The sequence below is a fragment of the Manis javanica genome, chromosome X (assembly GCF_040802235.1).
Source record: "Manis javanica isolate MJ-LG chromosome X, MJ_LKY, whole genome shotgun sequence".
In the NCBI taxonomy this organism is placed as follows: domain Eukaryota; kingdom Metazoa; phylum Chordata; class Mammalia; order Pholidota; family Manidae; genus Manis; species Manis javanica.
The window spans coordinates 112,433,907-112,447,297 of NC_133174.1; the positions used below are offsets into that span (position 1 = coordinate 112,433,907).

At 47.1% G+C, this 13,391-nt stretch overlaps 1 long non-coding RNA gene across 4 annotated transcripts in view; it reads left to right on the top strand.

The window, feature by feature from the left end:
- The first annotated feature begins 1,577 nt into the window (after positions 1 to 1,577).
- The window catches only part of LOC108399766 (uncharacterized), a 35,843-nt gene continuing 24,029 nt past the window's right edge, over positions 1,578 to 13,391 (top strand). For 2 of the 4 annotated variants that reach the window (XR_005060972.2, XR_001853733.3), the window contains exons 1-3: positions 1,578 to 1,826; positions 5,299 to 5,689; positions 6,305 to 6,484. This is a non-coding gene — a long non-coding RNA (uncharacterized lncRNA). Of the gene's footprint in view, positions 1,827 to 4,807; positions 4,999 to 5,298; positions 5,690 to 6,304; positions 6,485 to 9,559; positions 11,027 to 13,391 lie in introns of those variants that run through there. The other 2 variants (XR_005060973.2, XR_001853732.3) reach the window with 2 other exon arrangements.

Below are 13,391 nucleotides of genomic sequence, written 5' to 3' on the forward strand. Positions count from 1 at the left end.
TTGAATCCCTTCCACTTCTAGCTCATTTGTTCAACAGCCCTTTTGTGAGTGAGGATCTGTACAGGGAACTGCAGAGATAAATAAGGCATAGTTTCTCCCCTCCAGGAGCTCACCATCTAGCAGGGGGGAGAAACATGTAAACAAATAATTACAATACAGTATTAAAATAGAGGTATAAATTGTAGGCTATGGGAGCACAGAGAAGAGACCAATTAATTCTGCCTGGGGGTATCTGGGACAGAAATGATGTCTGAGACGGTCTCACAATCATTCTATACACAGTGAGTGTTTACCTTCACTTTCCTACTTCCAAAATATTCATCCTTGTTCTCTTCCCCCCAGCTCAAGTAATCTAGCAAGATGCAAACTGAGTCAAGGCACGAAGAACTTAGAAAACTCTAATGAGCTGGGTGTATATAAGGCAACGGGAAGAGAATGAGCATGTCCATACAAAGGACCTGTCTACATAACCCCAAAGGGACTGGCCAAGTGGCACACTAGGATCAGCATAGCCCACTGTGATCCATCATCACCCATACTGCTCTCCGCTATAGGCCAGGAGAGGCTCAAGTGAGGTTAACTGAGGTTGTGTGTGCACTAGTTTAGCTCATGTTGGGATGGGGGGATGGCGGCTGAGGGGGAGGCCAAGGGAACTGAGAATTCAGTCCTTTCTGCCTGGCAAAAGAAGAGTTCAGATGGAGATCACCTTCAACAGGGCATGCCCTTTGCAGTTCCTGCCCAAGGAGTAGGGCTGCATTAGGTGTCCCCTGTTCCTTGCCTGGTGCCCCTGGTGAACAACAGTGCACGCTGGTGAGACCTTGCTGAGGATAATAGTCAGTGTGGAGGGCAGATTAGAGCAAAGCTAACTGGCAGAGGGAGGGGAGAGAGTAACCCTGGACTCAGCATAGGTTCCAACGCTTGCCCTACCTGCCCAAGAGATGGTGGCGGGAGGTTAATTTCCAATCCTCCACCTCCACCCAATCTAGCGGCTTTCTCCCTCTTGGCGGGCAGAAGACTACCTTTGGGCCTTACCACCCCACCAGGGCGGGAGCACTCCCTCCCCTTCCCAGCCCTTGAGACTTGAAGCCCTAGATGCTACGGCGAAGGGAACCCTGGGAGTGTGCCTTGAATGACCCCCAAACACATCTGGATTTTTGGAGTTCAGGCCAGCCCCCGAAACGGACCCCAGGGAAGTACGCCAGAGGGAGGGGGCAGGGGGAGGGAGAGGCAGCGCCTGTTCAGGGCCTGCAGTTTAGGACTCCCGGCCCCACGACTAGGACCGTCCCAAACTTCCTGTTTCTTCCGGCCGCTCTGACCCCGGGGCTGCAGCTCCGAGATAGCTCGGGGCCTGGAAGTGCATGCTGGGTAAGCGCAGACGGCCGGAGGCGAGCTGCTCCGTGTCGCCGCGGCGCAGGGCCGGTGTGGGCGCGCGCTCGGCTTCCTTCCCTGGCGGTCACGCTTTGCATGTGGGATGGGCAGCGGGCAGGTGGCGGGGAGGCCCCCAAGCTGAGGGCTCGGGGAGGAGCTTTGGCTGGGGCGGGGGCGGAGAGGGAAGGGGTGGAGGCGGTGGAGGGCGGGGGTGCGGGCCAGGAGTTTCTGCATCTTAAAGGGAAGACGAGTTGCCTTCATCGGAGGCCGAAGTTCGAGCCTCCCTCGCTGCGCGGCGTGGCGGAAATCCTGGAGGGGCAGGGCAGCCGGCTCGGACCCGGACCGGGCCCCAGGGCCCCCAAGAAGCTCTAACGGGGTCGTTTGGGATGGGTACAAGATCGTCCTTCTTTACTCAGCGAGGAGAGAACTTAACGGAACTGGTGACCCCCCTCCTGAAGGTGGGTCAGATTGGGGATTTTAAAAAGTGCGGGCAAGCGCTCGATGCCAAAGAGAGACTAAGGTGATCCCGGCCGTTGATAACTGATGGGTTATGGTCGGAGAGGACAACCGTCCCTTAGTGCACCCGTCCTCAAGATGTACTGCCGACGGGGTGGGGGTGGGGGTGAAGCAGGAGACACTTGACTGCTGTTGCTGAGGTGCCTTCTTCCCAGCAGCCCCACTCTCTTCCCCCAATGGGCTACTTAGCTCCATTTCAAGACGGTGGGGGAGAAGAGGGGCTGGGAAAGATGGTTAAATACAAAAGGATGGTTACCCCAGAATAGAAGGTTAACCCCCACCTCCACCCGCACCTTCCTTTGGGGACACACCCCCTGCACCCAGCCTTGTCTTTCTTCCACTCCCACCACCTCTCAATATTCCCTACTCTCCCGGCTCTGCCGCATGTTGGCCTGGCATCTTAAGGAAACGGTGTTATGCGCCCTCTCTCTCTCTCTCTCGTCGATGTTGGTTGGCAATAGGAGCAGACAAGGTGGGAGGTAGGGCACACAGAACACACAGAGACCCGCTTCACAGATAATTGCTCCCATTTTGAAGATGAAGAGACTGAGGCAACCCAGAGCGCTTAAACATTTAAGAGGCTCACACAGGGAATTAGTAATAGACGTTGGCAGGGGTGGAGAGTTGATGCTTAAGACTCAGATTAAGCAATCACCCCCCTCCCCCGCACCAAGTCTCCAGATTCCTTCCCCACTCTAGTTGAGTGCTACCTTAGCAATCTTCTTATCCTCTTTGATAACACACCGTACTAGGGATATTTAATAATGTTTCTGTCACCTGTGCTAGACTCCTCATTGATGAAGACAGGGTCTTGATATTTGTTCTATTATCTCAGTGCCTAGTAAAGTGCCTGACACGTAAAAGACACTGAAAAAAAAGGTTTCTTTATTGAACAATAGAAATCTGGAGTTCAGACGCCCTCCCCCCCCTTTTTTAAGTCAAAACACTGACTTAGTTACCCGTCCACCTACACACCTGGCTTGGAAGTACCCCTTTAGGGGCAAGATCTTTCTATTGCCACATGTCCCTGGTGCTGGGCTCTGCTAGAGGGGCTTTCAAAGTAGACACAGAGGAGGGTTAGGGATCTTCTTACGCTGGCTGGTTAGCTCACCTAGCCAGGGGGTAGGTTCAAGCTGCCCAGTTACAAACCTGTTATGTATGTTCTGTGCCCTGGTGCCCTTCTCCAGAGCCAAAATATAGCACACAGTGCAAACGTTTATGCAAATGAGCCAAGAGCCCTGCTGCTTTCAAAAATAAATGATGGAGCCCGTATCAGTAGTTGCAGTGTGTCTTGGCAGGGTTTGGAAGGGGCCCTGTCGGCCCCTTGCTAGTTCTCTTGGGAAGTCCAGCACAGTGAGAAGCAGTGTCCCCTACCCCCGTCGTTCCTCCTCCCTTCCAAAACTACAAACAGCCACAAACCACATGGCCCACAAGCAACAGAGATTTGTGGCCTTTGGAACCTCCCAGGGCAGGGGTCAGTCAGGAGGTCAAAGGGGGTGTAGGCATCACACAGTCCAGAGTCATTACTCTAATGCCCTCTGGGAGAGTTTTGAATCAATGGGCCTATTTGTCCTCCCTCCAGGGAGGATTGGGGGTAGTGCAGTGGGGGTCCATTATCAAGCCCACCCCAACCCCCCATAACAGCCTCCAAGAAGCTCACTCATAGCCTGACATCCTGCAAATATGACCACTATCCAGAAAATACAGAAACAGGAAGTGGGATGACTTCTGTGGGGATGTGCAGATGGGGCACATCCTTCAGATTCTAGGTCAGGAGTCTAGTAGTCTGGACTTTTCTTGGGAGTCTGTGGCATTTAAAAAGCCAGCAGGATGACTTTGGGCCCTGTTGACCCTTTCACATTTTGGTAAACAGCCAAGTTCCAGCAAGACTGTGCCCAAGCCCATAATTGTCCCTGTTCCTTCTGGGAAAGTTTTAGAATCACTCCCTAAAGTGGCAGGATAATCTAGCGGTTAAGGGCCTGGGCTTGGCCCTTGTCTAGTCCTGGATTCCAAACCCAGCTCTGCCACTAACCAGCTGTGTGACCTCTTCAAGTTACCTTCTCTGAACCATAGTTTCCTTTGCTGTTAAATGGGGATGATAATAGTACCTATCACATGAGGCTGTTATTGGGATTAAATATGCATACTATGTACTTGGCACTTTGTAAGTGCTATGATGGGCATTCTTACTAGGTTTTATTGCAAGCAATCACTGTTCTGCCTGGTACCTGTGAAACCTGGGGCATTTCTCAGCTCAAGTTCCTCCCTAAGATCCTGGAGAGAGAGAATTCCTTCTGGAACCCCTCCCCTCCCCCATTTGGGTAACTTGTTACTGGGAAGGGCCTGAGATAGGCCGATGGTGCAGCAAGTGTGGATCTGGCCACAGGCAATATCCCCTGAGGGAACTGAGCTTTATTGACTAAAGTGGGTTTAAGCAGTCAGCTCGGGGCTCAGGGAAACTGTCCCTCCATAGGCTCGAAAATGCATCCCCATGGTGTCTGGGGCCAGACTAGAGCCACTAACTGTGCATTTACAGTGCGGCAGCTTTGGAAATATTTTGTCTGATATACTTGACAACTTCAGTCTTAAAAGGCCCTTGTTTAAAATTTTACCCTGGTAATGGAATGAGAGAAAGTTCACTTTTAATTCCATTTTGGCCTGGGGGTGGTGGTTGTTGGTGGGACGGGGAGCTCCAGTGCTGGGCTAAGTGCTGGGCAAGATGGGCAGAGAAACACAATCTGGTTCTGTCAGAAGTTCATGAGAATTTGTAGGTTCAGGTTTGCTTTTGCGGGGCACTTTCATCACGCTTTTGGATTAGCCCGTTTTTTAAATAATTGAATTTGTACTGCAAAGGGCAGGGAGACTGCCACTGTCCCAGGAGACTCGGGCTCCCTGATTTTGGAGACCTTTTCACCCCCCGCAGGACCAGGACCTGAGTCTCCTCCTTAGGTTGACTGTTCCCCAGCCTGGGGACTGAGAGAGTTGCCTCCGACCTCGGAGCGTCTCCGCACCTGCGCCCGGTGCCTTCCCTAGCATTCCAGGCGCCCGGGGGCTCAACACCCGCCGCAAGGGAACAATTGGCGCGAACTAGACCAGGACAGGTTGGGGGGCGAGGTGAGCCCCAAACCTCTGACTGGGGAGGGAGGGGCCGCGTGGTGGGGAGCTGCGGTGGGGTTACTCCCCGAGTCCGTCCAGATCCTTTCATCTGTCACCGCGCCGAAGCCCACAACCCAAAGAGGGCTGGCGGGGGTGGGGGTGGGGAGAGAGGACCGTGTGGGGGCTGGGAGGGGTAAAAGGGTGGAGCGCCAGAAGCCGAGCCCCAGGAGCTGCCTGTGAAGGCAAGGAGGAAAAAGCGGAGGAAGGAAACCTATCTTGTCCCCCAGCATCCGAGTGTCTCCTGTTATCAACCAAAAGGTGCTGCCTCAGGAAGAGGTGATCCGAGTCTTTGAGAGCAGGCGGTCACGTGAACGAGCGGAGCGAGCGAGCGCGCGCCGAAAGCCAGCGCGAAAGAAAGCCCACAGACAGAACTACCGACAAAGAGCCCAGGAGGGAGGCCTGCCGGGACTGCGAGCGAAAGGAGGAGCGGGAGGGCGGAGGGCTGGGAGGACTGGCCCTCCGCCTCTTTTTCCCTTTCCTCCCCTGCCTCAACATTATGGTCTCACACTTACGGAGCCCAGTGACCATAGGGGACCCGGAGATCCTGTGCTTCCGCCGAAGGAGCCTTGATTATCCCGGGGTCTGCCGCTGGCAGCTAGGTTGCCGCTTCCCCACTTCTGAAACGACAGAATCAGCTGTAATCGGTCCGGTAAATACCCCTTTATAACTTGCAAAATAAGGACAACTCCCTGTTATCCGTAGTGGCTCCCCCAGGGCCCTGGGAATCAGGAATCTCCCAGTCCTTAGAGCTCCCTATGCCCAAGTCTGCTGGGAGCTGGGTAGTCCAAGTCCAGTCCTCTGGGCAACAACAAATGAAGCTTGGGTGAGGAATCCATTGTGCTAGGCACTGTGCTAGGTCCAGGGGCGGCTGAGATGGACATCACAGCTGAAAGTCTGTACACACCCTTCTGGGAGCTTCTGCTCTAGAGGGACAGGAGGTCACAGAAAGATAGACAGAAAGGGCTGGCTGTAAAAGAGGCTTTACCAGGGCTAGGAAAGTGTTAGAGGGAGTATGGAGGAGGGAGAAATGGCTGAGGAACCTCAAGGCTTCTTGGAGGAAGTAGAATTTGAACAAGGCCTTGAGGGCTGGAGAGCTCTGGAGTCCAGGTGATACAGGTGCACATGAAAGGATTATTCTGAGCAGAAGGGCTGGAGCACAGTCCAGCCCTTCTAGTAGGAGCCTGTACTGTAATCATTATAAAGGTAAATGTGTTGTTTTAAAACAAATTGGACTGTAAACATTGCTATTTTTCTTTAATTGTAGATTCTTCTGCTAGGCCCTCATTGGTGCTGATTACTGGGAATTGGTTATAATTTTCTCAAGTGCTACCGGTTCAGTGAAAACTTCCCTCAGCTAACTTTTTCCATTGGGGAAGTACAGACCAGGTGGAAATGAAGTCATCCTGTCCCCTGTCCCCCTGCCCTACAGGTGGCCACCCACTTGGTGAGTATGGACCAGGGGCACCTAGAGGTTTGTCTTGGCCCTGCCCTCCCCTCTAATCATATGCGTTGCCTCACCATTGGAATCACTGGGCAGAGATTCCAAACCCAGATTCCAGGTCCCAGTGAGCCTGTCAGGTGTTTCTTGGCCACCCTGACCCTTTCTTTTTGGCATATTAATCACGTGAATTCTTTTCTCTGTTCTTTTTTAGCTTGCAAAATATAGTCAACTCCTTGGTATCCCCAGGTGCTTCTAGGGTGCTCTGAAATTCCAGCATCTCTCAGACCATAGGCCTCTCCCCCTTTAGCCCAGTAGGAATTGGGGCCTGACAAACACAAGTATAGGGACATGGTAGCAGGGAGAAACATGGTAGGTTGAAGTTTTTTGGGTGGCAGGCCCTGTGCATGGAATCTCCAAGGCTAGGGATACTCCTTGAGATATGACTCGCTGAGTTGCACAGGACAAGGGGATCCAACTTTCATAGGAAGGCTGTAGACCTAAAGGCACTCTTCTCAGCATTTGGTGAAAAAGCTGTCTCCTCCCCAAACTCCTGATGTATATAAGGCATTAACACCATCACAATGAACTTTTTCTGTGCCTGTTACTCATTTGTTCCTTCATTCTGTCCTTTATTCCACAAACCTCTGTTTGGCATCACTGTGTGCCCCATTATGCTTAGGACTAGGGACTGAATCTCTCCCCACCAGGTGCTCCTGCGCTTATATGAGATTATAAATTCTAAGGAGCAGGAGAGAATGCTTTTTCGTTCCTAATCCAAGAAGGATTAATTAGATAAAGAAAGGGACAGTTGAGAAAAGGTATAGAATTCTCATATTTATTGTAAAAAAAACCCCTGGGAAATAGAGAAAAGAAGAAACATAACTTTTAATCAATAATTTTTAATTATGCCACCTCTGAGCTATGTGGATATAGTGGGTGAGCCTCTGAGAGCCTCAGTTTTCTCACCTGTAAAGTGGGACTAATTGCCTTACAGGGTTGTTATGTAAAGACATGGGATTATTTATATAAGTAAAATGCCAAGCACAGAACCTGAGAGTGTATAGACCCTTAATATTTTGCAGGTACCTAGTATTGTTACTAAACTACCATTCGAAACAATCAACTACTGTTAACACTTTGGTGCATTTCCTGGACCCTCTCTTTTTAAAAATGCATGTTTTTTCCAAACAGTTTGTGATTCAAATCAATATAACATTTTACAGCCTGCCTTTTTATTTTTAAAATTATAATAAGAATTTCCTCATGTTATTAAAAAAGGGCCTTATAAACATTATTTTAGTGGCCATGTTAATAGTCCGTTGTGTAGATTCCTGTTGCTTTTTTTTTGGTATCATTAATCTACAATTACATGAGGAACATTATGTTTACTAGACTCCCCCCTTCACCAAGCCCCCCCCAACAAACCCCATTACAGTCACTGTCCATCAGCATAGTAAGATGCTGTAGAATCACTACTTGTCTTCTCTGTGTTGCACAGCCCTCCCCGTGCCTCCCCCTACATTATACATGCTAATCGTAATGTGCCCTTTCTTTTTCCCGTTATCTCTCCCTTCCCACCCACCCTCCCCAGTCCCTTTCCCTTTGGTAACTGTTAGTCCATTCTTGGGTTCTGTGATTCTGCTGCTGTTTTGTTCCTTCAGTTTATTCTTTGTTCTTATACTCCACATATGAGTGAAATCATTTGGTACTTGTCTTTCTCTGCCTGGCTTGTTTCACTGAGCGTAATACCCTCTAGCTCCATCCATGTTGTTGCAAATGGTAGGATTTGTTTTCTTCTTATGGCTGAATAATATCCCATTGTGTATATGTACCACATCTTTATCCATTCATCTACTAATGGACACTTAGGTTGCTTCCATTTCTTGGCTATTGTAAATACTGCTGTGATAAACATAGGGGTGCATATGTCTTTTTCAAACTGGGCTTCTGTATTCTTAGGGTAAATTCCTAGAAATGGAATTCCTGGGTCAAATGGTATTTCTATTTTGAGCTTTTTGAGGAACCTCCATACTGCTTTCCACAGTGATTGAACTAATTTACATTCCCACCAGCAGTGTAGGAGGGTTCCCCTTTCTCCACAACCTCATCAACATTTGTTGTTGTTTGTCTTTTGGATGGTGTCGATCCTTACTGGTATGAGGTGATATCTCGTTGTGGTTTTAATTTGCATTTCTCTGATGGCTAGCGATGTGGAGCATCTTTTCATGTGTCTGTTGGCCATCTGAATTTCTTCTTTGAAGAACTGTTTGTTCAGATCCTCTGCCCATTTTTTAATTGGATTATTTGCTTTTTGTTTGTTGAGGTGCGTGAGCTCTTTATATATTTTGGATGTCAACCCTTTATCAGATCTGTCATTTATGAATATATTCTCCCATACTGTAGGATACCTTTTAGTTCTATTGATGGCACTTCACGCCTGCTGTCAAAGTAAATTCCAGAGTTAAATCATAGTGACCTGATTAGTCAAGTTCTTGACTAGCAAACCACAGAATCCAGTTATAACTGAAGCAGAAGGAGTTTGTCGGAAGGTTATTAGGAACCTCACTGTGAGTGAAAAGTAAAGAACCAGCCTTGGAGAAAGGGTAGGAGCTAAGGGAAGCAGGCACAGCCAGGATCAGGCCACAAGACTGCTTTGCTCAGTGTGCCTGGTCTGTGTGGTCCCCTCTAGAGATTTACCAGTGTGCTTATGGACACCTGGCTGCTGGGACCTCCAGGAATAATTGCTGTTATCCCCTGCAGTGCCATATGCTTAAGTTCCAAAATCCTGAGGGTTAGATAGCATTTGACTGGCAGACCCTGGGCCACATCCCCACTACCTAGCTGCCAGTGGATAGGGAGAGGGAATGTGTGCCTTCCATGTCTCTTAGTCTTTGTTTCACAACATTAGGGTGTTTGGATACTGAGCAACCAAAACCAAAATATCCAGTTACAGCTGCCAATGTTTCTTGAGCACTAGCTCTGTGCTAGGTGCTGGGCCAGCTGCTTTTCATACATTATTTCATTTAATCCTGAAACCAATCCTATAAGCTGGAAACTATTATTATCTCTACTTTATAGAGGAAGAAGCTGAAGATGCCCTTGGTCACACAACTACGAAGTAGGGGGTGGAGCTGAGATTTGGTCGCAGCTCCATCTGGCTCCAGAGTGGAAACTTCAGTTTATCCACTATGCTCCCTGGTGCTCAGTGGCAAACAATAAGACCATTAGCAACCTAGAAGAAAATGGGTGAATATTCCCCTGGTCCTGAATGGATGGGAAGTCTTTCTAGGCATAAAGGTAAACAAAGAAACAATAAAGGACAAAAATGTATATTTGGCTATGTAAAAATGTAAAACTTACATATTTTAACCCCCTTTACCCATTTCTTCTAGCCTCATCCCCTACCTATGGCAACCACCAATCTGTTCTTTGTATCTATGAGCTTGTTGTGTTCTGCTTTACTTCTAGATTCCACATATATAAGACAGATCATATGGTATTTGTCTTTCTCTGACTTGAAAAAAAACTTCTGTATTTAAAAAATGATAACACCACAAGCAAAATAGAAGGCCTGTCAGTAGGGACTATTTGCAATATACGACAAAGTTTTCATATCTTTGATACAAAAAGAAGTATTACAAGTCCACAAGAGAAAAGATAAACATCTCATTAGAAAACTAGGCAGAGGCCATGAATTGGCAGTTCATAAAACAAGAAATACTAAAGGTCAATAAACTAGGAAAAATATTCACTATTACTAAAGAAGTGCAAATTCAAATATTGAGATACTGACAATTTTTCACCCATCAGGTTGGCAAATATGTATGTATATGTTTTTATTTATTTTAATAACATTTATTTATTTAAATACACTGCCAGCCAAAGTTTATGGAAGCACATTTTAAAAATCAGCTTTATTGAGGGATAATTTAGCTACAAGTAGCCTTATCCATCTAAATTGTAGAATGAATGAGCTTTCACATACATATCCACCCATGAAACCACTGCCACAGTCAAGATGTACTGCATATCCATCACCCCCAAAATTTTGCTCATATGCCTTTATAGTCCATCTCTTCCTCCACCTCTGTCTACAGGCAACTATTGATCTGCTTTCTGTCACAATAACTTTGTTTGTATTTTCTAGACTTTTATATAGTGGGGTTATATAGTATATAGTATTTTGGTCTGGTTTCCCTCACTCAGCATGTTTTTGAGTTTCATCCATTTTGTTGCTTGCATCAGTAGTTTGTTCCTTTGCATCACTGAGTGATATTCCCTTGTAATAAATACACCCTTTTTTTCTATTCATTCTCTTGGTGATGGTCACTTGGGTTGTTCCCAGTTTGTGGTGAATGGGCTATTGTGAATATTCTGGTACAAATGTAAACTTGTAGTCTTTTAATAGGGCAATTTTGTATTGTGTGTCAAAATATTAAAAACACACATACCAAAATTACTTGATGTCCAGGGTTTGCTTCACAAGTAATCCATTAGCAGGAAGACGTGGGTAAGGGTGTTGGTGAAACAAGATTGGCCATCAGTTGATCATTATTGAAACTAGGAAATGAGTACATGGAGGTTTGTTATACTATTTTACTTTTGTATATGTTTGAAAGTTTCCATCATAAAATTCTAGTATGCATACCTCTTGAATTGTTCCTAAAATCAGGTATGCACATAGGATGTTCATAAGAAATTATGTTTATAATAACAGGAAAAGGGTAAACCATCTAAATAGCCAACAAGAGATTGGGTAAATAAATTATGGCACATTCATCAACTAGAATACTACGGAGTTTTTAAAAACCATGTCCTCAAAGAATAGTTAATGACATTGAAAAATGCAATATACATTTTATATGAAAAATACAGGTTATAAATCAGTTATATTCATCATGATTCCATTTTTATTTAAGATAAATAATAAATATAAACAAAGGACAGGAATGTTAATGGTGGTAAAATACATGGAAGGATTACAAATGATTCTTATGATCTTTTGTAGTTCCCTTATTTTCAAAATTTCTACAGTGAGCATGTGATACTTTTATAGTATTTTATAGTATACTACTTTAGTAGAGGGAAAATAGTATCTCATTTCTCTTTTATACTTTGCATTTCTCAGATTTTTTCCCCTTACATTGCTTTATTTTTAATCATACAAGATCAATAGACCAGCTTTTTAAATATTCCCACAGACCCCAAGTAGTACATTCTCAGAACTAGATGGGACATTAGAGATGCTTATTTCCCCATTGTTTAGGCGGAGAAACTGAAGACCAAAGAGGGGAAGTGACTTGCTTAAGGCCAGACACGCAGAGAATGGGTGTCAGAGACAGGTCTAGAAGTCAAGCCCCCTGAGGCCAAGTCTAGGGACCTTTTTAGTGCTTCTTAGAAAAAGAGATCCCTAACCCTGGACACACTCTGAACCCTCTCCCAGTTAATCCAGGCCACAAAGGAACCCTGAACTGCACACACAGATCAATCTCTCCAAGGCTGGCCGGAGTCTGAGTTCTGATCTGTGTTGCACAAAGAGCCCTTTCTCTACCCTAATCCTCCATCATACAAATCCTTGTGGTCAAAGGGGGACAGGGCAGAATATGGGTGAATCATTGCACTCACCTCCCCTCAAGGGCCAAGGGTGGCACTTTCTTAGAGGCGGGCCGGCAGGCACCTTTTAACTAACAGGGCAAGGGCAGGGCAAGTTCACAGCTCCAATGGAGGATGCTCAGAGTCAGCCTTCTTACTTGGGGAGAATCTGGCTTCTGTTGAGAATCTCTCTGTTGAGAATCTCTCTCTCTTTCACTAGTCCATGTGGCTGTTTGGGGCCCTCAGCCTGCTGAATCAGAAAGGCCAGGCCCAGAGGCCTTTCCCCATCCTGAATTAGCTGAGGGAAGGAGGGAGTGGCCCAGCAGAGGGCGGTTCTTGACAGGCCTTTGGGAAACGGGCGGGGTGCAGGGGCGGGGAGTGCTGAGAGCTGCTGGAGGAAGCCAGGAAAGATTCAGGGAAAAAGAAGATGCGACCTGTGGATGCTTGGTGAAAGGAACTGGGGTGACAGAGAGGAACGGACCATCCCACTTCACCTCCATTCCTAGAAACTTTGTCAGAATTCCTCAGTGCTGGAAACCCTAGCAGAGGTGACTGCGACTCCCCTAGGGATAAGGAGGTCCCCAAAGCTAGAAAGGAAGTTCCCTTTCTGTGAGATAATTAGACCAGTCATGTCTCCCTCAGTGCCTCAGTTCCTCTATCTGTACAATGGGGTAACAATAGTCTTCCTGTTCCCACCTCCTTGAGGGGATATGTGAGAATGCATAATACAGAATCAGGTACAACATGCTAGAAGCATCTCTGGTTTTAGGCTCAGCTTGGGGGGAAGTATGGGTAACACTAAGAGAATCACAAACAATTTCGATGGCTTTACTGACAGACTCTGGAAGGCTGGGCATTGGACAGAGGCCTTTTTAAGGGCTAGGATACTGTTTCTCACCCCCATCCCAACTTAAATTTCCAGGTGGAGGGGGCTGGAGGCTCAGCCATTGCCTCTCAATCATCCCTGGCCAGACAGGGAGATCTATCCTAGCTATCACTGCTCAAAGATTAAGGTGACCTTTCAGTGTCCAGCATTTTGCCAAGTGAAAAGAATTCCTTTGGTGGCATGAGGTGGCCCCCCATCTCTGAGTCTGTGGAACATTGCCACCCAACACTTCCCTGCTCAGAGTTCCTGAAATCTAGAAAATGGGTTGTCTCTTCCTAGCTGTAATTGGAGGACAGGGCATTTTGGAGGGAGGGGAGGAAGGAGGAAGAATGGGAGGTGAAGTAGATAAAGGGGAGGGAAGTGGGAGGTAGTGTTGCAGGCATTAGCCTGCCCAATAGATTTTGTTTTCCCTCCCACAAATGCTTAGATAAA